General features: G+C 42.3%; 1 long non-coding RNA gene across 2 annotated transcripts in view; it reads left to right on the forward strand.

Moving 5' to 3' along the window:
- The first annotated feature begins 4,083 nt into the window (after window positions 1-4,083).
- Window positions 4,084-23,295, forward strand: part of LOC137203462 (uncharacterized) — a 405,892-nt gene continuing 386,680 nt past the window's right edge. For both annotated transcript variants that reach the window (XR_010933138.1, XR_010933145.1), the window contains exon 1: window positions 4,084-4,151. This is a non-coding gene — a long non-coding RNA (uncharacterized lncRNA). The remainder of the gene's footprint in view (window positions 4,152-23,295) is intronic.

Here is a 23,295-nt window from a genome sequence, read left to right on the forward strand (position 1 = left end):
GATAGCTGTCATTTGTAACTCTACAGGTTTGTTAATGACAGTGCCCCTGATCTCCTTTCATCAACTCACTTTCTTGTGAGCTGGCCGCAACACCGCAGGATTGCTTCAGGCCCTAGTGTGGTTCTGGCACGGCATGCTGAGCCTTTGGTTAATTCCTCTTCCTGGTGGGAAATGAGACTTAAATATGCCTGTCCAGACACCTCCAGCTAGTCTCTCATTGGTTTTCCCTATTCCTGTTCATCTTCCGCAGAAATTGCAAACTGGGCCAAACAGGAGGTTAAAGGCACTGACTCTCCAAGTGGGGAGAGTGTTAGTAAAGCGTCTGGAATGTTGCACCCGAGTACCAGGGGATGAAAACTGAGACACATTTGAACACGTTTCCCGATCACACGGTGGATCATACACTGGGTTCCACATGCATGTTTTAGCTGAAGGAGGAATCCCTTAAACCTGGAGAGTTGAGACCCATGGAATGGGTACCATGCAATATGACTTCAAAGGGTCTGCATTTGCTCACCGAATTTCACCAATCCTATCACTGGTGCAATTATGCCACGTACACATGCTTGATTCTCTTTCGGAGACATATAAATCCATAGGTTTTAAGATTCTTACTAGTCAGGTATATTCTTAGGCATTTAATATGAGGTGTTGTGTCCACTTCGTTGAGCAAAGAGTAGCTCTTGTCTATTACATATTTGACTTATGGAAGGGTATCTGTGCTAATTTCAATCTCTGGTTTTATGCAGCTCCCCAACTCACCTTTCCCCTTAAGCAAGCATAAGTTGGTTTTCTAAATTTGAGTATATATTCTGTTTTGTAATACAGTTCCTGTGTAGCCAAGTTTACATTGTGTGTATTAGTGATATCTTATGATGTTTCTTTTTCTGTGTGACTTATTTCACTTAGAATCATCATACTGGAATCCACTCGTTATGCTGCTAAGGGCCTGATGACATAGATTTCATTGCTGAGTGATATTGCATTGTACGTAAGTACCACAACTTCTTTATCCGTTTTTCGCTTTCTGTGATATTGAACTTGTACCGTAAACGAGGTTCTTGTAAACACAGCCGTCCCAAACTTTGAGGTGGCTGTGTGTTTTTGATTTTAATTTCCCTAAGCTATAGGACCATATGTGGAAGTGCCCTCGGCTCCGTTGCTTTGTTTTTTCGATGTTTCAGGAAACACCATACACTTCTCCAGAGTGGCTGTTGGCAATTTACATCCCGCCCATCAGCATAACAAGGCTCCCAGTTCTCTATGGCCTCTCCTGTCTTTCTGGATTTTACACTTTTTTCAGATGGCCCTTCTGACCGGGGGAAGTGAGACTTCATTGTAGTGCAGATTTCCGTTGCAAGCTTGCTTGGTTGGCCAAAAAGTGCGTATGCGTTTTTTCCTGAATATATTCAGGAAAAAGCGCATACGCCCTTTTCGGCCAAGTGCATCATTGTGGACGTTCTGCCTCTTTTCCTATGCTTTAAATGCAATTCCAGGCTACCTCCTGAAATTGCTTTCCTGCAATTCTGCCCCACTTTCAACTCCTCTTGGCAGCCTTACTTCAATATATTTTTGGATGATAGCTGACATTTATAACTCTGCAGGTTTGTGAATGAGAGTGCCCCTGAGCTCCTTTCTTCAACTCGCTTTCTTGTGAGCTGGCCACAACACCGCAGGATTGCTTCAGGCCCTAGTGTGGTTCTGGCACGGCACGCTGAGCCTTTGGTTAATTCCTCTTCCTGGTGGGAAATGAGACTTAAATTAGCCCGTCCAGACACCTCCAGCTAGTCTCTCATTGGTTCTCCCTATTGCTGTTCATCTTCCACAGAAATTGCAAACTGGGCCAAACAGGAGGTTAAAGGCTCTGACTCTCCAAGTGGGGAGAGTGTTAGTAAAGTGTCTGGAATGTTGCACCCAAGTACCAGGGGATGAAAACGGAGACACATTTGAACAAGTTTCCCGATCACATGATGGATCATACTCTGGATTCCACATGCATGTTTTAGCTGAAGGAAGAATCCCTTAAACCTGGAGATTTGAGACCCATGGAATGGGTACCATGCAATATGAGTTCAAAGGGTCTGCATTTGCTCACCGAACCTCACCAATCCTATCACTGCTGCGTATATGCCGCTGTACACATGGTTGATTCTCTTTCAGAGACATATAAATCCATAGGTTTTAAGATTCTTACTAGTCAGGTATATTCTTAGGCGTTTAATATGGGGAGTTTTGTCCACTTCGTTGAGCAAGTAGTAGCTCTTGTCTATTACATATTTGGCTTATGGAATGGTATCTGTGCTAATTTCAATCTCTGGTTTTATGCACCACCCCAACACACCTTTCCCCTTAACTAATCATAAGTTGGTTTTCTACATTTGAGACCATGTTCTGTTTTGTAATTCAGTTCCTGTGTAGCCAAGTTTACATTCCGTGTAGTAGTGATATCTTATGATGTTTCTTTTTCTGTGTGACTTATTTCACTTAGAATCATCGTATCTAAATGCACTCATTATGCTGCTATGGGCCTGATGACATAGATTTTATTGCTGAGTGATATTGCATTGTACGTAAGTACCACATCTTCTTTATCCATTTTTCACTTTCTGCGATATTTAACTTGTACTGTAAACGAGGTTCTTGTAAACAGAGCCGTCCCAAACTTTGGGGTGGCTGTGTCTTTTTGATTTTAATTTCCCTAAGCTATAGGACCATAAGTGGAAGTGCCCTAGGCTCTGTTGCTTTGTTTTTTAGATGTTTCAGGAAACACCATACACTTCTCCAGAGTGGCTGTTGGCAATTTACATCCCGCCCATCAGCAAAACAAGGCTCCCAGTTCTCCATGGCCTTTCCTGCCTTTCTGGATTTTACACTTTTTTCAGATGGCCCTTTTGACCGGGGACAAGTGAGACTTCATTGCAGTGCATTTTCCTTTGCAAGCTTGCTTGGTTGGCCAAAAAGGGCGTATGCGTTTTTCCTGAATATATTCAGGAAAAAACGCATACGCCCTTTTTGGCCAAGTGCATCATTGTGGACGTTCTGCCTCTTTTCCTATCGTTTTAATGCAATTCCAGTCTACCTCCTGAAATCAGTTTCCTGCAATTCTGCCCCGCTTTCAAGTCCTCTTGGCAGCCTTACTTCAATATATTTTTGGACGATAGCTGTCATTTAAACTCTGCAGGTTTGTGAATGACAGTGCCCCTGAGCTCCTTTCTTCAACTCGCTTTCTTGTGAGCTGGCCGCAACATCGCAGGATTGCTTCAGGCCCTAGTGTGGTTCCGGCATGGCACGCTGAGCCTTTGGTTAATTCCTCTTCCTGGAGGGAAATGAGTGTTAAATTTGCCCGGCTAGACACCTCCAGCTAGTCTCTCATTGTTTCTCCCTATTCCTGTTCATCTTCCGCAGAAATTGCAAACTGGGCCAAAGAGGAAGTTAAAGGCCCTGACTATCCAAGTGGGGAGAGTGTTGGTATAGCGTCTGAAATGTTGCACCCGAGTACCAGGGGACGAAAACTGAGACACATTTGAACACGTTTCCCGATCACACGGTGGATCATACTCTGGGTTCCACATGCATGTTTTAGCTGAAGGAAGAATCCCTTAAAACTGGAGAGTAGAGACCCATGGAATGTGTACCATGCAATATGACTTCAAAGGGTCTGCATTTGCTCACCGAACCTCACCAATCCTATCACTACTGCGTTTATGCCGCTGTACAGATGCTTGATTCTCTTTTGGAGACATATCAATCCATAGGTTTTAAGATTCTTACTAGTCAGGTATATTCTTAGGCGTATAATATGGGGTTTTGAGTCCACTTCGTTGAGCAAGGAGTAGATCTTGTCTATTACATAGTTGGCTTATGGAACGGTATCTGTGCTCATTTCAATCTCTGGTTTTATGCAGCACCCCAACTCACCTTTCCCCTTAAGCAAGCATAAGTTGGTTTTCTACATCTGAGACCCTGTTCTGTTGTGTAATTCAGTTCCTGTGTAGCCAAGTTTACATTCCGTGTAGTAGTGATATCTTATGATGTTTCTTTTTCTGTGTGACTTATTTCACTTAGAATCATCGTACCTGAATCCACTCATTATTCTGCTATGGGCCTGATGACATAGATTTCATTGCTGAGTGATATTGCATTGTACTTAAGTACCACAACTTCTTTATCCATTTTTCGCTTTATGTGATTTTGAACTTGTACCGTAAACGAGGTTCTTGTAAACAGAGCCGTCCCAAACTTTGGGGTGGCTGTGTCTTTTTGATTTTAATTTCACTAAGCTATAGGACCATAAGTGGAGGTGCCCTAGGCTCTGTTGCTTTGTTTTTTAGATGATTCAGGAAACACCATACACTTCTCCAGAGTGGCTGTTGGCAATTTACATCCCACCCATCAGCATAACAAGGCTCCCAGTTCTCCATGGCCTGTCCTGCCTTTCTGGATTTTACACTTTTTTTCAGATGGCCCTTTTGACCGGGGGGCAGTGAGACTTCATTGTAGTGTAGATTTCCTTTGCAAGCTTGCTTGGTTCGCCAAAAAGGGCGTATGCGTTTTCTATTGAATATATTCAGGAAAAAATGCATACGCCCCTTTTGGCCAAGTGCATCATTGTGGACGTTGTGCCTCTTTTCCGATGCTTTACATGCAATTCCAGTCTACCTCCTGAAATTGGTTCCCTGCAATTCTGCCCCTCTTTCAAGTCCTCTTGGCAGCCTTACTTCAATATATTTTTGGACGATAGCTGTCATTTATAACTCTGCAGGTTTGTGAATTACAGTGCCCCTGAGCTCCTTTCTTCAACTCGCTTTCTTGTGAGCTGGCCGCAACACCGCAGGATTGCTTCAGTCCCTAGAGTGGTTTCGGCACGGCATGCTGAGCCTTTGGTTAATTCCTCTTCCTGGTGGGAAATGAGAGTTAAATTTGCCGTCCAGACACCTCCAGCTAGTCTCTCATTGGTTCTCCCTATTCCTGTTCATCCTCTGCAGAAATTGCAAACTGGGCCAAAGAGGAGGTTAAACGCACTGACTCTCCAAGTGGGGAGAGTGTTAGTAAAGCGTCTGGAATGTGGCACACGAGTACCAGGGGACGAAAACTGAGACATATTTGAACACGTTTCCCGATCACACGGTGGATCATACTCTGGGTTCCACATGCATGTTTTAGCTGAAGGAAGAATCCCTTAAACCTGGAGATTTGAGACCCATGGAATGGGTACCATGCAATATGAGTTCAAAGGGTCTGCATTTGCTCACCGAACCTCACCAATCCTATCACTGCTGCGTATATGCCGCTGTACACATGGTTGATTCTCTTTCGGAGACATATAAATCCATAGGTTTTAAGATTCTTACTAGTCAGTTATATTCTTAGGCGTTAAATACGGGGAGTTTTGTCCACTTCGTTGAGCAAGGAGTAGCTCTTGTCTATTACATATTTGGCTTATGGAACGGTATCTGTGCTAATTTCAATCTCTGGTTTTATGCACCACCCCAACACACCTTTCCCCTTAACTAATCATAAGTTGGTTTTCTACATTTGAGACCATGTTCTGTTTTGTAATTCAGTTCCTGTGTAGCCAAGTTTACATTCCATGTAGTAGTGATATCTTATGATGTTTCTTTTTCTGTGTGACTTATTTCACTTAGAATCATCATACCTGAATCCACTCTTTATGCTCATATGGGCCTGATGACATAGATTTCATTGCTGAGTGATATTGCATTGTACGTAAGTACCACAACTTCTTTATCCATTTTTCGCTTTCTGTGATATTGAACTTGTACCGTAAACGAGGTTCTTGTAAACACAGCCGTCCCAAACTTTGGGGTGGCTGTGTCTTTTTGATTTTAATTTCCCTAAGCTATAGGACCATAAGTGGAAGTGCCCTAGGCTCTGTTGCTTTGTTTTGTAGATGTTTCAGGAAACACCATACACTTCTCCAGAGTGGCTGTTGGCAATTTACATCCCGCCCATCAGCATAACAAGGCTCCCAGTTCTCCATGGCCTGTCCTGCCTTTCTGAATTTTACACTTTTTTCAGATGGCCCTTTTGACCGGGGGGCAGTGAGACTTCATTGTAGTGCAGATTTCCTTTGCAAGCTTGCTTGCTTGGCCAAAAAGAGCGTATGCGTTTTTTCCTGAATATATTCAGGAAAAAACGCATACGCCCTTTTTGGCCAAGTGCATCATTGTGGACGTTCTGACTCTTTTCCTATGCTTTACATGCAATTCCAGTCTACCTCCTGAAATCGGTTTCCTGCAATTCTGCCCCGCTTTCAAGTCCTCTTGGCAGCCTTACTTCAATATATTTTTGGACGATAGCTGTCATTTATAACTCTGCAGGTTTGTGAATGACAGTGCCCCTGAGCTCCTTTCTTCAACTCGCTTTCTTGTGAGCTGGCCGCAACACCGCAGGATTGCTTCAGGCCTTAGTGTGGTTCTGGCATGGCACTCTGAGCCTTTGGTTAATTCCTCTTCCTGGTGGGAAATGAGAGTTAAATTTGCCCGTCCAGACACCTCCAGCTAGTCTCTCATTGGTTATCCCTATTCCTGTTCATTTTCCGCAGAAATTGCAAACTGGGCCAAACAGGAGGTTAAAGGCACTGAGTCTCCAAGTGGGGAGAGTGTTAGTAAAGCATCTGGAATGTTGCACCCGAGTACCGGGGGACGCAAAGTGAGACACATTTGAACACGTTTCCCAATCACACGGTGGATGATACTCTGGGTTCCACATGCATGTTTTAGCTGAAGGAAGAATCCCTTAAACCTGGAGAGTTGAGACCCATGGAATGGGTACCATGCAATATGACTTCAAAGGGTCTGCATTTGCTCACCAAACCTCACCAATCCTATCACTGCTGCGTTTATGCCGCTGTACACACACCTGATTCTGTTTCGGAGACATATAAATCCATAGGTTTTAAGATTCTTACTAGTCATGTATATTCTTAGGCGTTTAATATGGGGTGTTGAGTCCACTTCGTTGAGCAAAGAGTAGCTCTTGTCTATTACATATTTGGCTTATCGAACGGTATCTGTGCTAATTTCAATCTCTGGTTTTATGCAGCACCCCAACTCACCTTTCCCCTTAAGCAAGCATAAGTTGGTTTTCTACATTTGAGACCCTGTTCTGTTTTGTAATTCAGTTCCTGTGTAGCCAAGTTTACATTCCGTGTAGTAGTGATATCTTATGATGTTTCTTTTTCTCTATGACTTATTTCACTTAGAATCATCGTACCTGAATCCACTCATTATTCTGTTACGGGCCTGATGACATAGATTTCATTGCTGAGTGATATTGCATTGTACGTAAGTACCACAACTACTTTATCCATTTTTCGCTTTCTGCGATATTGACCTTGTACCGTAAACGAGGTTCTTGTAAACAGAGCCGTCCCAAACTTTGGGGTGGCTGTGTCTTTTTGATTTTAATTTTCCTAAGTTATAGGACCACAAGTGGAAGTGCCCTAGGCTCTGTTGCTTTGCTTTGTAGGTGTTTCAGGAAACACCATACAGTTCTCCAGAGTGGCTGTTGGCAATTTACATCCCACCCATGAGCATAACAAGGCTCCCAGTTCTCCGTGGCCTGTCCTGCCTTTCTGGATTTTACACTTTTTTCAGATGGCCCTTTTGACCGGGGGGCAGTGAGACTTCATTGTAGTGCAGATTTCCTTTGCAAGCTTGCTTGGTTGGCCAAAAAGGGCGTATGCGTTTTTTCCTGAATATATTCAGGAAAAAACGCATACGCCCTTTTTGGCCAAGTGCATCATTGTCGAGGTTCTGACTCTCTTCATATGTTTTCAGTGCAATTCCAGTCTACCTCCTGAAATCGGTTTCTTGCAATTCTGCCTTGCTCTCAGTGTCTCTTCATAGCCTTACCTCAATATACTTTTGGAAAATAGTTGGCCTTTATAACTCTGCAGGTTTTTGAATTGCAGTTGCCCTTAGCTCCATTTTTCAGCTCTTATTTTTGTGATCTTGCCTCATAACCACAGGATTCCTTCAAGCCCTATTTTTCTTCTGGGGCACCTTGCTGTGTCTTTGGTTAATTCTTCTTCCTGATGTGAAATTAGAGTGACATGTGCCTATTGAATCCGCTACAGCTAGTTTCTCACTGGTTCCCCCTATTCCCATTCATCCTCCGCACTAACTGCAGACTGTGCGATACCGGAACTTAAAGGCATTGACTCTCCATGTGGGGTTGTTGTTAGTAAAGTGGCTGGAATGTCGATCCGGAGCCCCAGGAGAGGAACAATGAGGTGCATTTTAGAAACCTTTCCCGATCATATTGTATACCAGTCGCTGGGTTTCCCAAGCATGGTTTAGCTGTAGGAAGATTCCCTTCAACCCGGAGTGTTGGGATCCTTGGAATGAGTAACATGAAGTATTGCATTAAACTTTCAGCAGTTGCTCACCAAAGCTCACCAATCCTCTCAGCCCCAAGTGTCCAGCCTTATGTCTTATCCAGCTGTGGGTTTATATGTGGTCAATCCAGGTTGCATCACAGCCCCTGAGTGAATTTTGTAAGAATTTTTCTCTCTTTCATTGTTTCTGCGTTTTGTTTTTAAAATTTATTTCTATAATGGGGTTTAGCTCATTTTCACTGCTGTGTTTGTGCCACTCTGCACACACTTGATTCCCTTATGGAGATATATCAATACATGGGTTTTAAGATTCTTATTACTTAGATATATTTCTCTGCGGTGTATAGGGTGTGTTGAGGCCAGTTCATTGAGCAAGGTGTAGATCTTGTCTAATACCTATTTGGTTTATTGAACGGTATCTGTGCTAATTTCAAACTCTGGTTTTATGCATCACCCCACCTCTCCTTTCCCCTTTAGCTGACATAAGTGTGTTTTCTAAATGTGAGACACTGTTCTGTTTTGTAATTCATTTTTTGTGCAGCCATATTTATCCTCCCTCTATAAGTGATATCTTATGATATGTTTCTTTTTCTGTTTGACTTATTTCAAGTAGTATTGTCGGACCTAAATCCACTCTTTATCCTTCTACTAGCCTTATTACATTGATTTCATGGTGAAGAGATATTCCATTGTGCATAAGTACCACATCTTCTTTATCCATTGTTCTCTTTCCTGGGATATTTAAGGTGTACTGAAGTTGAGGTTCTTGTAAACAGAGTAGCCCTAAACTGTGGTGTGCTTGTGTCTTGTTGATTTTTAGACTTCCCTAGATATACTCCCATGATTGGAAGTGTCCTATGCTCTGTAGCTCTGTTTTTTAGATGATTTAGGAACCACCGTACACTTCTCCAGAGTGGCTCTCGGCAGTTCACACACTGTCCATCAGCGTATAAAGGCTCCCTGTTCTCCATGGCCTGTCCTGCATTTCTGGTTTTTACAATTTTTTAGGATGGCCCTTTTGACTGGTGGGAAATGAGACTTCTTTGTTGTGCACATTTGCATTGCTTGCTTGCTTCCTTGCCCATAAGTTGCATATGCTTTTTTTCCTGGATATAATCAGAAAAAAACGCATACTCCCTTTTGGGCCAACTGCATCATTGTCGAAATTCTGCCGCTTTTCATGTGCTTTAAAGACGAGTCCAATCTATCTCTTGAAATCTTTTTCTTGCAATTCTGTCTTGCATTCAGATCCTCTTCTTTGCCTTACCTCAACATATTTTTGGACGTTAGTTTTCATTTATAACTCTGCAGGTTTGTGAATTGCAGTGACCCTGAGCTCCATTTTTTAAGTTGCTCTTTTGTGAGCTGGCCTCAAAGCCGCAGGATTGCTTCAGGCCCTATTTTGTCTCTGGTGAGGCGGGCTGAGCCTTTTTTTAATTCTTATTCTTAATGGGAAATTAGAGTGACATGTGCCCGTCCAAACCCCTACAACTATTCTCTCATTGGTTCCCCCTCTTCCCGTTCATCTTCCTCACAATTTGCAAAATGTGTGAAACAGAAGTTTAAATGTGCTGATTCTCCAAGTGGGGAGATTCTAAGTAACGTGGCTGGAATGGTGAACAGGAGCACCAGGAGAGGATAAATGAGGTGCATTTTAGACACATCTCCCAATCACATGGTGTACAGTCCTCTGGGTTTTCCATGCATGTTTTAGCTGTAGGAAGATCCCTTGAACCTGCAGATTTGGGACCCATTGAATGGGTACCAGGTAGTATTACTTTAAAGGGTGTGCATTTCCTCACCCAACCTCACATTTCTCTTAATGCGAACAGTTTCCAGCCTTATATCTCATCCTGCTGTGGGTCTAGACGTGTTCAATGCATGTTGCATCACCGTCCCTGAGGAAAAGTTGTAAGAGGTTTTCTCTGTCTCTCTGTCGTTTATTTTTTCAATTTATTACTATATTGGTTACAGCTGATTTTCAAAGCTCTGTTTCTTGCTGCTGTACATCCACTTGATTCACGTACAGAGAGACATCAATAAATTCTTTTTCAGATTCTTACCAGTCGTATATATTCTTTTCCGGTGACTTGAGTGTGCTGAGTGCAGTTCTTTTAGCTACCGTGTAGGCCTTGTTGATTATCAGTTTGGTATTTGGAATGGTATCTTTGCTAATTTCAACCTCCTGGATGATGCCTCACCCCTCCCCACCTTTCCCGTTTAGCAGCCTTACGCGTGTTTTTTACATATTTGACTATGTTTTCGTTTTGTAATTTATTTCATGTGTAGCCATTTTGGATTCCACCTTTAAGTGATATCTTATGATATGTGTCTTTTTCTTTTTGAATTATGTCACTTAGAATGATCATACGTAACTCCTCCAGAGTTGTTACAACTGGCCATATTTCATTGATTTCCAGGCTGAGTAATATTCCACTCTACATAAGTACCACATCTCTATCCATTTTTTCCCTCCAGAGACATTTAAGTTATATCCTAGTCGAGGATCTTTTAAACAGAGAGGCAGTAAACATTGGGGTGCCTGTGTCCTCTCGATTTTTGTTTTTCCCAAGATATACGCCCATGAGTGCAAGTGCCCTATGCTCTGTAGCTCATTTTTTAGATGCTTTAGTAAACACAATACACTTCTCCAGAATGGCCGTTGGCAATATACATTTCCACTATCAGTCTCACAGGGCTCCCTCTTCTCCTTGCCCTGTCCTGCATTTCTGTTGTTTACGCTTTATGAGGATGGCTCTTCTGACTGATGCAAAGTGATATCTTTTGTAGTATTGATTTCCAGTGCCCACCTGTTTGGTTGGCTAAAAAAGTGTATGCCCTTTTCTTGAATATATACAGAAAAAAACGCATACAGCCTTTTTGGCCAACTGCAATGTTGGCAATGTTCAGCCCCTTTTCTTGTGCTTAATGGCGAGTCCTTTCTACCTCCTCAAATCCCTTTCCTGCCATTGTCCCTTGCTTACAAGTCCTTTTCTCTGACTTTCCTCAAGACATTTTTCAGTGATAGATATTTTCAACTCTGCAGTTTTGTGAATTTTACTGCCCCTGAGTTCCATTGTTCAACTTGCATTTATGGGAACTGGCCACAAAGCAGCGGGATTTCCTCAAGCCCTATACTGTTTCCATGGGCAACCCTAGCCTTTGGTCAATTCGTCTTCCTGATTGGAAATTAGAGTGGCATGTGCCTGTCTGAACACCTAGGACTTGTCTCTCATTGTTCCTCATCCTTCCGCTTCATCCTCTGGACAAATTCCAAACTGTACGCAACAGGATGTTGACAGTGCTGACATCTCCAAGTGGGGAGACTGTTAGTAAAGACGCTGGAGGGGTGAACCCGAGCACCAGGAGATGAGGAGATGAGATGCCTTTTCCAAACTCTTCCCGATCAGACGGTATACCATCCTCTGGGTGTGACAGACATGTTTTAGCAGTAGGAAGAGTCCCATTCATGTAAGGAGAACACCAGGGCTTTTTCAAAATCAGTGTCTCCCTGAAACCCAAACTGGGGAATTTTTTAAGCTACGGCTACACATATGTTCATTAAGGGCCTTGGGAAGTAGGCAGAGTCCAAACTTTAGATGATTGAAGTCTTCAGGTTCAGAAGCACTCACCACCGGCTTCCCTTAGGTTACACTTTAACTGTCATTGATAGATGATGTCAATAAAAATATCTATTCTTTTTCCGATTATTTCCCCTTATAGGTTATTGCAAAATATTGAGTGTAGTTCCCTGTGCTATTCAGTAGTTCCTTGTTGATGATCTATTTTATACATAGCAGTGTGTATGTGTTAATTCCAAACTGTTAATTTATCCCTCCTCCCAACTTTCCCCTTTGGTAATAATAAATTATAAGATTTTATACTTCTCAGAAATGGGGGAGCTGAAAGAGAGGTATCATTTTCAATGGAAAAGCATTTAAAACAAGATTGAAGCTTTAACCAAGATTATTAGATGTACATCCTTGGAAAGAAATCACTTCGTTTCTCTAATATTGACCTGACAAATAAGACAAACCTTTTCACTGAACTTGCTTATAATAAAGTGATGGAAATATCAAATGGAAGTGTTAGAAACATCTTATTTTACCCGAGCCTTATAAACTGTTCTATGTTAACTACAGTTTGGCTCACACATCTGTTCATTGAAGTTACAATAGTCTCAATTTCTGTTACTGATCCTCCAGAGTGGACCCCAACAAGTGTCCCCCTGCCCAGTGTCATTGGGGCCAACAGATCGAGACTGAGTTTGGTTCACAAGCAAAGGAAACTTTATATTTTGATCAGAGAATGGAGAGGTGAGAACATGCACTACCCCGTGGGCTGTGGGCTGGGCTGCTGTGTAGAGATCCTGTCAGAGTCAGTGGGAGGGAGGGGGCGGAGCACTTGAGGGCCGGGTTGGCTGCAGCTCAGGCTCTATATCTCGGAGTCTGCACTGGGCCCCAGGAGCTGAGGTGTCGACCCAGCCATTCTGCACAAGGAAATCTGGTCTGAAGTGCCGGGTGTGGAACCTCTGCATGCGGGACCCTAGGAGCATGTGAAATTAGACAAAGCACAAAGGATAAAAAAGGTTAGACTTGACTTTATTGCCCAGATTCTATTTTTATCTCCCAGGGATTTTTAATGGGCTTTGCTGGGGACAAACCCCTCCTCTGCCTTTTGTCCCGTTCCTCATTCTTGGAGTGCTGAGGGTGCAGATGCTTCTTCTGTAACTGCTGAGTGCTGAGTTGGGAGCCCTCATACCCAGGGGCGAGGGTCAGAACTTCTCCCCAGCAGCCTCCAGGTGACGTTGATTGTCCCCAGGCCCCCTGCCTCCCTGCTCGTCCACCTGAGCACCAACATTGGAAGTGTTATAGATTCTAATGACCTTTAAGGGTCCAGGAAAGAGATGTGCAGAGACGCTGTGGGGGCCGGTTTCACCCCGCCCCACATTTGTTCGGCCACCTTAGGCTGACCGTTTCTGCCAGCCTAGATGCTCTGAACAGTAGTCTGTGCTTTCTTCAATTAGGCCCCTGAATTAACGTACAAACAGCACCAGGTGTCAGAGCCCTGCCCGCTCAACTCCCAGACAGTCCAGGGTCAGTGGTGATCAAGGACCATGATGGCCACTGAGTCAACAGCCTTTTGAAGTAAACAGGAGTCCAGCCGGTCTTATTGGCCACCATCATCACGGTGTCTGTAGGCTTTTCTATGGTGACAGTGTGATATACAGTTCCCCCGCCAAGATTATTAGCTCCCTTCTGGGTGCAGTAAGTCCTGCAAGCAGTAGTCAACTCTTTTGGGACACACTCTTGTTGTTTTATGAGAGAAACTCCAGGTCAAGTGATGTTCACACGAGTCGTCATGGTGCCCTGTTGCCCCCGGTTATCTCTCTGGATGTTAGAGTTGGAGGGCTTCCTCACTCGAGGTCGGTGTGCCCACGGAGCGAACCCTGCAACTTCAGGGCATGGTTGGTGGTTAGGATCACCACGTGGGGTCCTTTTCCCTTAGGAGGGAGGTGGCCTTTTGGGCTGCTGATTTCCAGGTTTTTAGATACCGCCAGTATCTTGGCCAGATGTGGCAGTGGGCCAAGCCCCTTGGTGACTGTAGTTTATCCTACCTGGATGGCATTCTTGCATTGTTCCATTTCAAGTGGTCCCAGTTTTTGCACTAATTCTCCAATGGCGACTCACCTTTCACCGAGAATGTAAAGGTCAAAGGGTTTAGCTAAATTAGGGAGTTCCAGGGCAAGGGTCTGAATTGACTGCTCTTTCCATTCTTGAAAGGCCACTTCTGGATTCTATTCAAAAGGATCATCATCTTTTCCTTTCAGTGTTTCATATAGAGGCCCAGCTAGTAGACTGTAGTTAGGGATCCAGAAGCAGCAAACCCTGGCCTCCCCAGGAACCCCTAAGCTGTCTTCTAGTTTTAGAAAGGGGTAAGGCTGCAAATGGTTTCTTCCCTTTCCTGGGATGGGCTTCTCCGACCTTCTGTGAGAATGAAGCCCAGGCAGGTCACCGCAGTCTGTGATATTTGAGCTTTTTCTTGGACAACTTCTATCCTTTATTGGCTTGGTAGTTCACAGGCCTCCTTAGTAGGGCTGGCGTTCAGAATGTCATCTGCGTACTGAAGGAGGGTTTCCTTTTCCAGAGGTAGAACTTTTCGGTCTTTAGCTAAGCTTTCCCCAAAGATGGTGTGGGAATTTTTGCACCCTTGGGACCAGACGGCCCGGAAGTATTGTTTTAGTTGTATGTTGAGTCCTGCCACTCACAAGCCAAAATTTCTTGTGACTCTGGGACTAATGGAATACAAAAGAAGGCATCATTGAAGACTAATACAGAATACCATGTCCTGGTGGTTGGTAGAATGACCAGCAGGGTGTAGGAATTAGGAGCAACTGGAGGTATATCCTCAGTGGCTTCACTGACTGTCCTGACATCCTTTACCAGGTCCCCAGCAGCCCATGGGGCTCTCGTGGTCAGGCCAATCCCAGGATATGGAGCTACCCTTGCAGGTACCATGGCAGGGCTGGGCACACAGGAACCATGCACAAAGCCCTCATTGCAGAGCACTCCCAGCTCACCTGTCACTCAGAGCTGACACAGAGCACCTCAGAGCAGGAGTTGAACTAACAAACAGCAGCTCTGACAGGTCTGTGACCCTGGGCATCACTCTGTGCGGCCTCCCTCCACCTGGTCTTCCAGAGACTTCCACTGCACCCAGGGCACCAGGCCTCTGTCTCCAACCACCACCCACCCCTCCTCTCCCTGACTCCTGGGTTCCTCTCATTAGGAGAGGCTTTTCTTGAAGTTGTCTCCCACTCATGGGCCAGATAAAATGATTAGAAAACAAGCCAAAGCTGCAGCCCCTTGTCTATCCTGACTCTCAGGAGCCCACACCTGTTCCTTGGACCTGGCCGGTTCAGCAAGTTCCATTTTCTGCAACTGTGGGCCCCTGAGGGGTGATGATTGGCTGACCTGGGCAGCCTTACCGTGCCGGCCAGCCCTCCCCAGGTGTGCCTGGGTTGAAGTCAATATAAACACCGCTCCAGGCAACAAGAGCCCCTGCAGCTGTGCCTGACGCCATTTTCTCTGCCCTGTCAGCAGTCTCGGGGCTGGGCTGGTGGGAGGGAGTGAGAGGCCACGGCTTTGTGGGTGGCCCGGTGTGAGTGGGGCTCTGCTGGACTTTCTGCAGCAGTTGCCAGGCTGCCACCTGCTAAAGAAGAGGATGTGTCACCCATACCTGCTGCTGGAATTTCTCCCTGGGTAGAGGTGAGGAAGGAAAAAAGCAGTGGGGGCAGGGACAGGACGGGTATCTCAGGCAGGGAAATGGAAATCTTCCAGAAGAGCACCCAGGGCCAGGACCATCCTGGCTGGCCTGCAGGCACCAAGTCGGCTGGCATGCTGTCACTCGTGTGGCTCCATGGCCCTTCCTCTAGGCTTTCAAGTCCTTGTATATATTCAGGTGTTTTACCTGGGAAGGGTGGGAACAGTTCAGCAGCAACTGGCCTGGGGCTCAGCTCACGTTTACTCACAGACGCCTCGGCACGGTCCCCCAGGCTTGTAATGAGGACACTCCTTGTGGGGGGGCTGCTGGCTGCACGCGAGATGATTCCCCACCTCTGACCAACTTCAGAATTGTCTACCACTGGAGCAAGTGCCCTGATAGGGTTTTCATCTGTATAACTGGTGGGTTCTGTTTTGTTTTTTTCTTTTTTGTTTCAAGGTAGGTTTTATTCCTCTTTTTTGTACTTATGGATGTAAGCATGGAAATAATTCATTCATATAAATACATGTATGTGAAGGGAATAACTTTTTTCCGTTTTCTAAAAAATTTTATTTTTCATTTTATTTTATTTATTTTTTATACAGCAGGTTCTTATTGGTTATCTATTTTATACATATAAATGTATACATGTCAATCCTAATCTCCCAACTCCTCCCACCGCCACCCCCCCATGGCTTTCCCCTCTTTGTGTCCATACGTTTGTTCTCTACATCTGTGTCTCTATTTCTGCCCTTCAAACCAGTTCATCTGTACCATTTTTCTAGGTTCCACATATATGCGTTAATATACAATATTTGTTTTTCTCTTTCTGACTTACTTCACTCTGTATGACAGTCTCTAGATCCATCGACGTCTCTACAAATGACCCAATTTCATTCCTTTTTATGGCTAATAGTCCATTTTATATATGTACCACATCTTTATCCATTCGTCTGTCTGTGGGCATTTAGGTTGCTTCCATTACCTGGCTATTGTAAATAGTGCTGCAATGAACATTGTGGTGAATGTGTCTTTTTGATTTATGGTTTTCTCTGGGTATATGCCCAGTAGTGGGTTGCTGGATCATATGGTAATTCTATTTTTAGTTTTTTAAGGAACCTCCATACTGTTCTCCATAGTGACTATCAATTTACATTCCCACCAATCGTGGAAGAGGGTTCCTTTTCTCCACACCCTCTCCAGCATTTGTTGTTTGTAGATTTTCTGATGATGCCCATTCTAACAGGTGTGAGGTGATACCTCATTGTAGTTTTGATTTGCATTTCTCTAATAATTAGTGATGTAGAGCAGCTTTTCATGTGCTCCTTGGCCATCTCTACGTCTTCTTGGAAGAAATGTCTATTTAGATCTTCTGCCCATTTTTGTATTGGGTTGTTTGTTTTTTTAATATTGAGCTGCATGAGCTGTTTATATATATTGGAGATTAATCCTTTGTCCATTGATTCAGTTGCAAATATATTCTCCCATTCTGAGGGTTGTCTTTTTGTGTTTGTAGTTTCCATTGCTTTGCAAAAGCTTTTACCGTTTCATTAGGTCCCATTTGTTTAGTTTTCTTTTTTATGTCATTACTCTAGGAGGTGGATCAAAAAAGATCTTGCTGTGATTTATGTTAGAGTATTCTTCCTATGTTTTCCTCTAAGAGTTTTATACTGTCCGGTCTTACATTAAGGTCTCTAATCCATTTTGAATTTATTTTTGTGTATGGTGTTAGGGGGTGTTCTAATTTCATTCTTTTACATGTAGCTGTCCATTTTTCCCAGCACCACTGATTGAAGACACTGTCTTTTCTCCATTGTATAGTCTTGCCTACTTTGTCATAGATTAGTTGACCATAGGTGTGTAGGTTTATCTCTGGGCTTCTTTCTTTTTTATTTTCCTTTTACACCTTTATTGGAGTATAATTGCTTTACAATGGAGTGTTAGTTTCTGCTGTATAACAAAGTGAATCAATTATACATATACATATATCACCATATCCCCTCCCTCTTACATCTCCCTCCCACCCTCCACATCCCACCCCTTTAGGTGGTCGCAAAGCACCGAGCTGATCTCCCTGTGCTATGTGGCTGCTTCCCAGTAGCTATCGATGTTACATTTGATAATGTATATATGTCCATGGCACTCTCTCACTTCGTCCCAGCTTACCCTTCCCCCTCCCCGTGTCCTCAAGTCCTTTCTCTACATCTGTGTCCTTAATCCTGTCCTGCCCCTAGGTTCTTCTTAAACTTTGTTTTCTTTAGGTTCCATATATCTCTGTTAGCATACGGTATTTATTTTTCTCTTTCTGACTTACTTCACTGTGTAGGACAGACTCTAAGTCTATCCACCTCACTACAAATAACTCAGTTTTGTTTCTTTTTATGGCTGAGTAATATTCCATTTATATATGTGCCAGATATTCTTTATCCATTCATCTGTCGATGGACACTTAGGTTGCTTCCATGTCCTGGCTATTGTAAGTAGAACTGCAATGAACATTGTTGTATATAACTCTTTTTGAATTATGGTTTTCTCAGGGCAAATGCCCAGTAGTTGGATTGCTGGGTCGTATGGTACTTCTATTTTTAGTTTTTTAAGGAACCTCTATACTGTTATCCCTAGTGGCTATAGCAATTTACATTCCCAGCAACAGTGCAAGAACGTTCCCTTTTCTCCAGTAAATGCCTCTCCAGCATTTATTTTTTGTAGATTTTTTGATGATTGCCATTCTGACTGCTGGGAGGTGATACCTCACTGTAGTTTTGATTTGCATTTCTCTAATGATTAGTGATGTTCAGCATCCTTTCATGTGTTTATTGGCAATCTGTATATCTCCTTTGGAGAAATGTCTATTTAGGTCTTCTGCCCATTTTTGGATTGTGTTGTTTGTTTTTGTGATATTGAGCTACACGAGCTGCTTGTAAATTTTGGAGATTAATCTTTTGTCATTTGCTTCATTTGAAAACATTTTCTCCCATTCTGAGGGTTGTAGTTTCGTCTTGTTTATGTTTTCCTCTGTTGTGCAAAAGCTTTGAAGTTTCATTAGGTCCCATTTGTTTATTTTTGTTTTTATTTCCACTTCTCTAGGAGGTGGGTCAAAAAGGATCTTGCTGTGATTTATGTCATAGAGTGTTCTGCCTATGTTTTCCTCTAATAATTTTATAGTGTCTGGTCTAACATTTAGATCTCTAATCCATTTTGAGTTTATTTTTGTGTATGGTGTTATGGAGTGTTCTAATTTCATTCTTTCTCATGTAGTTGTCCATTTTTCCCAGCACCACTTACTGAAGAGACTGTCTTTTCTTCATTGTATATCTTTGCCTCCTTTGTCATAGATGAGTTAGCCATAGGTACGTAGGTTTATCTCTGGGCTTTCTATCTTGTTCAATTGATCTATATTTCTGTTTTTGTGCCAGTACCATATAGTCTTGATTAATGTAGCTTTGTAGTATTGTCTGAAGTTAGGAAGTCTGATTCCTCCAGCTCTTTTAATTTCCCTCAAGACTGCTTTGGCTATTCGGGGTCTTTTGTGTCTCCATACAAATTTTAAGATTTTTTTGTTCTAGTTCTGTAGAAAATGCCAGTGGTATTTGATAGGGATTGCATTGAATCTGTAGCTTGCTTTGGGTACTATAGTCATTTTCACAATATTGATTCTTCTAATCCAAGAACATGGTTTATACCTCCATATGTTTATATCATCTTTGATTTCTTTCAGCAGTGTCTTATAGTTTTCTGAGTACAGGTCTTTTACCTCCTTATGTAGGTTCATTCCTCCGTATTTTATTCTTTTTGTTGCAATGGTGAATGAGATTGTTTCCTTAATTTCTTTTTCTGATCTTTCATTGTTAGTGTAGAGGAATGCAAGAGATTTCTGTGCATTAATTTTGTATCCTGCAACTTTACCAAATTCATTGATTAGCTCTAGTAGTTTTCTGGTGGCATCTTTAGGATTCACTATGTGTAGTATCGTGTCATTTGCAAACAGTGACAATTTTACTTCTTCTTTTCCAATTTGTATTCCTTTTATTTCTTTTTCTTCTCTGATTACTGTGTCTAGGACTTCCAAAACTATGTTGAGTAATAGTGGTGAGAGTGGACATCCTTGTCTTGTTCCTGATCTTAGAGGAAATGCTTTTAGTTTTTCACTATTGAGAATGATGTTTGCTGTGGGTTTGTCATATACTGCCTTTATTATGTTGAGGTAGATTCCCTCTATGCCCACTTTTTGGAGATTTTTAATCATAAATTGGTGTTGAATTTTGTCGAAAGCTTTTCCTGCATCTATTGGGATGATCATATTTTTATTCTACAGTTTGTTAATATGGTGTATCACATTGATTGATTTGTGTATATTGAAGAATTCTTGCATCCCTGGGATAAACCCCACCTGATCATGGTGCATGATCCTTTTAATGTGTTGTTCAATTCTGTTTCCTAGTATTTTGTTGAGGATTTTTACATCTATATTAATCAGTGATATTGGTCTCTAATTTTCTTTTTCTGTAGTATCTTTGTCTGGTTTTGGTATCAGGGTGATGGTGGCCTCATATAATGAGTTTGGGAGTGTTCCTTCCCCTGAAAAGTTCTGAAGAGTTTGAGAAGATTGGGTGTTAGCTCTTGTCTAAATGTTTGATAGAATTCACCTCTGATGCCATCTAGTTCTGGACTTTTGTTTGTTGGAAGATTTTTAATCACACTTTCAATTTCATTACTTGTGATAGGTCTGTTCATATTTTCTATTTCTTCCCGGTTCAGTCTTGGAAGGTTATACCTTTCTAAGAATTTGTCCATTTCTTCCAGGTTGTCCATTTTATTGGCATGGAGTTGCTTGTAGAGGTCTCTTAGGATGCTTTGTATTTCTGTGGTGTCTGTTACAACTTCTCGTTTTTCATTTCTAATTTTATTGATTTGAGTCCTCACCCTCTTTTACTTGAGTCTGGCTAAAGGTTTATCATTTTTGTTTATCTTCTCAAAGAACCAGCTTTTAGTTTTATTGATCTTTGCTATTGTTTTTATTTCATTTATTTCTGCTCTGATCTTTATGATTTCTTTCCTTCTATTAACTTTGGGTTTTGTTCTTCGTTCTCTAGTTCCTTTAGGTGTAGGGTTAGATTGTTTATTTGAGATTTTTCTGGTTTCTTGAGGTAGGCTTTTATTGCTATAAACTTCCCTCTTAGAACTGTTTTTGCTGCATCCCATAGGTTTTCAATCATCGTGTTTTTGTTGTCATTTGTCTCTAGGTAGTTTTTGATTTCCTCTTTTATTTCTTCAGTGATCTCTTGGTTATTTAGAAACGTATTGTTTAGCCTCCATGTGTTTGGTTTTTTACGTTATTTTCCCTGTAATTGAGTTCTAATCTCATAGCATTGTGGTCGGAACAGCTGCTTGATATGATTTCAGTTTTCTTAAATTTACTGAGGCTTTATTTGTGACCCAAGATGTGATCTATCCCGGAGAATGTTCCGTGTGCCATTGAAAAGAACTTGTAGTCTGCTGTTTTTGGATGGAATGTCCTATAAATATCCATTAAATCTATCTGGTCTATTGTGTCATTTAAAGCTTGTGTTTCCTTATTAATTTTCTGTCTGGATGATCTCCATTGGTGTAAGTGAGGTGTTAAAGTCCCTTGCTATTATTGTGTTACTGTTGATTTCCTCTTTTATAGCTGTTAGCAGTTGCCTTATATATTGAGGTGTTCCTGTGTTGGGTACATATATATTTGTAATTGTTATATCTTGGATTGATCCCTTGATCATTATGTAGTGTCCTTCCTTGTCTCTTGTAACATTCTTTATTTTAAAATCTATTTTATCTGATATGAGTATTGCTACTCCAGCTTTCTTTTGATTTTCATTTGCATGGAATATATTTTTCCATCCCCTCACTTTCAGTCTGTATGTGTCCCTAGGTCTGAAATGCGTCTCTTGTAGACAGCATATATATGGATCTTGTTTTTGTATCCATTCAGTGAGCCTGTGTCATTTGGTTGGAGCATTTAATCCATTCATGTTTAAGGTAATTATCAATATGTATGTTCCTATTATTATTTTCTTAATTGTTATGGGTTTGTCTTAGTGGGTCCTTTTCTTCTCTTGTGTTTCCCACTTAGAGAAGTTCCTTTAGCATTTGTTGTAGAGCTGGTTTCGTGGTGCTGAATTCTCTTAGCTTTTGCTTGTCTGTAAAGCTTTTGATTTCTCCATCAAATCTGAATGAGATACTTGCTGGGTGGAGTACTCTTGGTGGTAGGTTCTTCCCTTTCATCACATTAAATTTATCATGCCACTCCCTTCTGGCTTGTAGATTTTCTGCTGAGAAATCAGCTGTTAACCTTATGGGAGTTCCATTGTATGTTGTCATTTTTCCCTTGTTGCTTTCAATAATTTTTCTTTGTCTTTAATTTTTTCAATTTGATTACTGTGTGTCTCGGCATTTTTCTCCTTTGGTTTATCCTGCCTGGGACTCTCTGCGCTTTGTGGACTTCGGTGGCTATTTCTTTTCCCATGCTAGGGAAGTTTTCAACTATAATCTCTCCAGATATTTTCTCGAGTCCTTTCTCTCTCTGTTCTCCATCTGGGACCCCTATAATGTGAATGTTGTTGCATTTAATGTTGTCCCAGAAGTCTCTTAGGTTGTCTTCATTTATTTTCATTCTTTTTCTTTATTCTGTTCCATGGCAGTGATTTCCACCTTTCTGTCTTCCAGGTCACTTATCCGTTCTTCTGTCACAGTTATTCTGCTACTGATTCCTTCTAGTGTATTTTTCATTTCAGTTATTGTATTGTTCATCTCTGTTTGTTTGTTCTTTAATTCTTCTAGGTGTTTGTTCCTTAATTCTTCTAGGTCTTTGTTAAGCATTTCTTGCATCGTCTCGATCTTTGCCTCCATTATTTTCCTAAGGTCTTGGATCATCTTCACTATCATTATTCTGAATTCTTTTACTGGAAGGTTACCTATCCCCACTTCATTTCATTGTTTTTCTGAGGATTTATCTTGTTCCTTGATCTGGTATAAAGTCCTCTGCCTTTTCATTTTCTCTATCTTTCTGTGAATGTGGTTTTCCTTCCACAGGCTGCAGAATTGTAGTTCTTCTTGCTTCTGCTGTCTGCTCTCCAGTGATTGAGTCTATCTGAGAGGCTTGTGCAAGCTTCCTTATGCGAGGGACTGGTGGTGGGTAGAGCTGGATGTTGCTCTGGTGGGCAGAGCTTTAATCTGCTTGTCTGTGGATTAAATAAAAGTTTAATAAAAAGTTTAATCCGCTTGTCTGCTGATGCATGGGGCTGGGTTCCCTCCCTGTTGGTTGTTTGGACTGAGGCGACCCAGCACTGGAGCCTACCTTGCTCTTGGTGAGGCTAATGGTGGACTCTGGGAGAGTTCACGCCAAGGAGTATTTCCCAGAACTTCTGCTGTCAGTGTCATTGTCCCCATGGTGAGCCGTAGCCACACCCCACCTCTGCAGGAGACCCTCTAAAACTAGCAGCTAGGTATGATCATTCACCTATGGGGTGACTGCTCCTTCCCCTGGGTCCTGATGTGCACACTACTTTGTGTGTGTCCTCCAAGAGGGGAGTCTCTGTTGAGACTCTGAGTCTCTGAGTGCAGTTGAGACTCTGAGTGGAGTCGCACAGACTCTGGGTCCTGTGAAGCTTCGATGTTTTGTGGTTCTAGAA

This window comes from Pseudorca crassidens, chromosome 1 (genome assembly GCF_039906515.1).
Source record: "Pseudorca crassidens isolate mPseCra1 chromosome 1, mPseCra1.hap1, whole genome shotgun sequence".
Classification (NCBI taxonomy): domain Eukaryota; kingdom Metazoa; phylum Chordata; class Mammalia; order Artiodactyla; family Delphinidae; genus Pseudorca; species Pseudorca crassidens.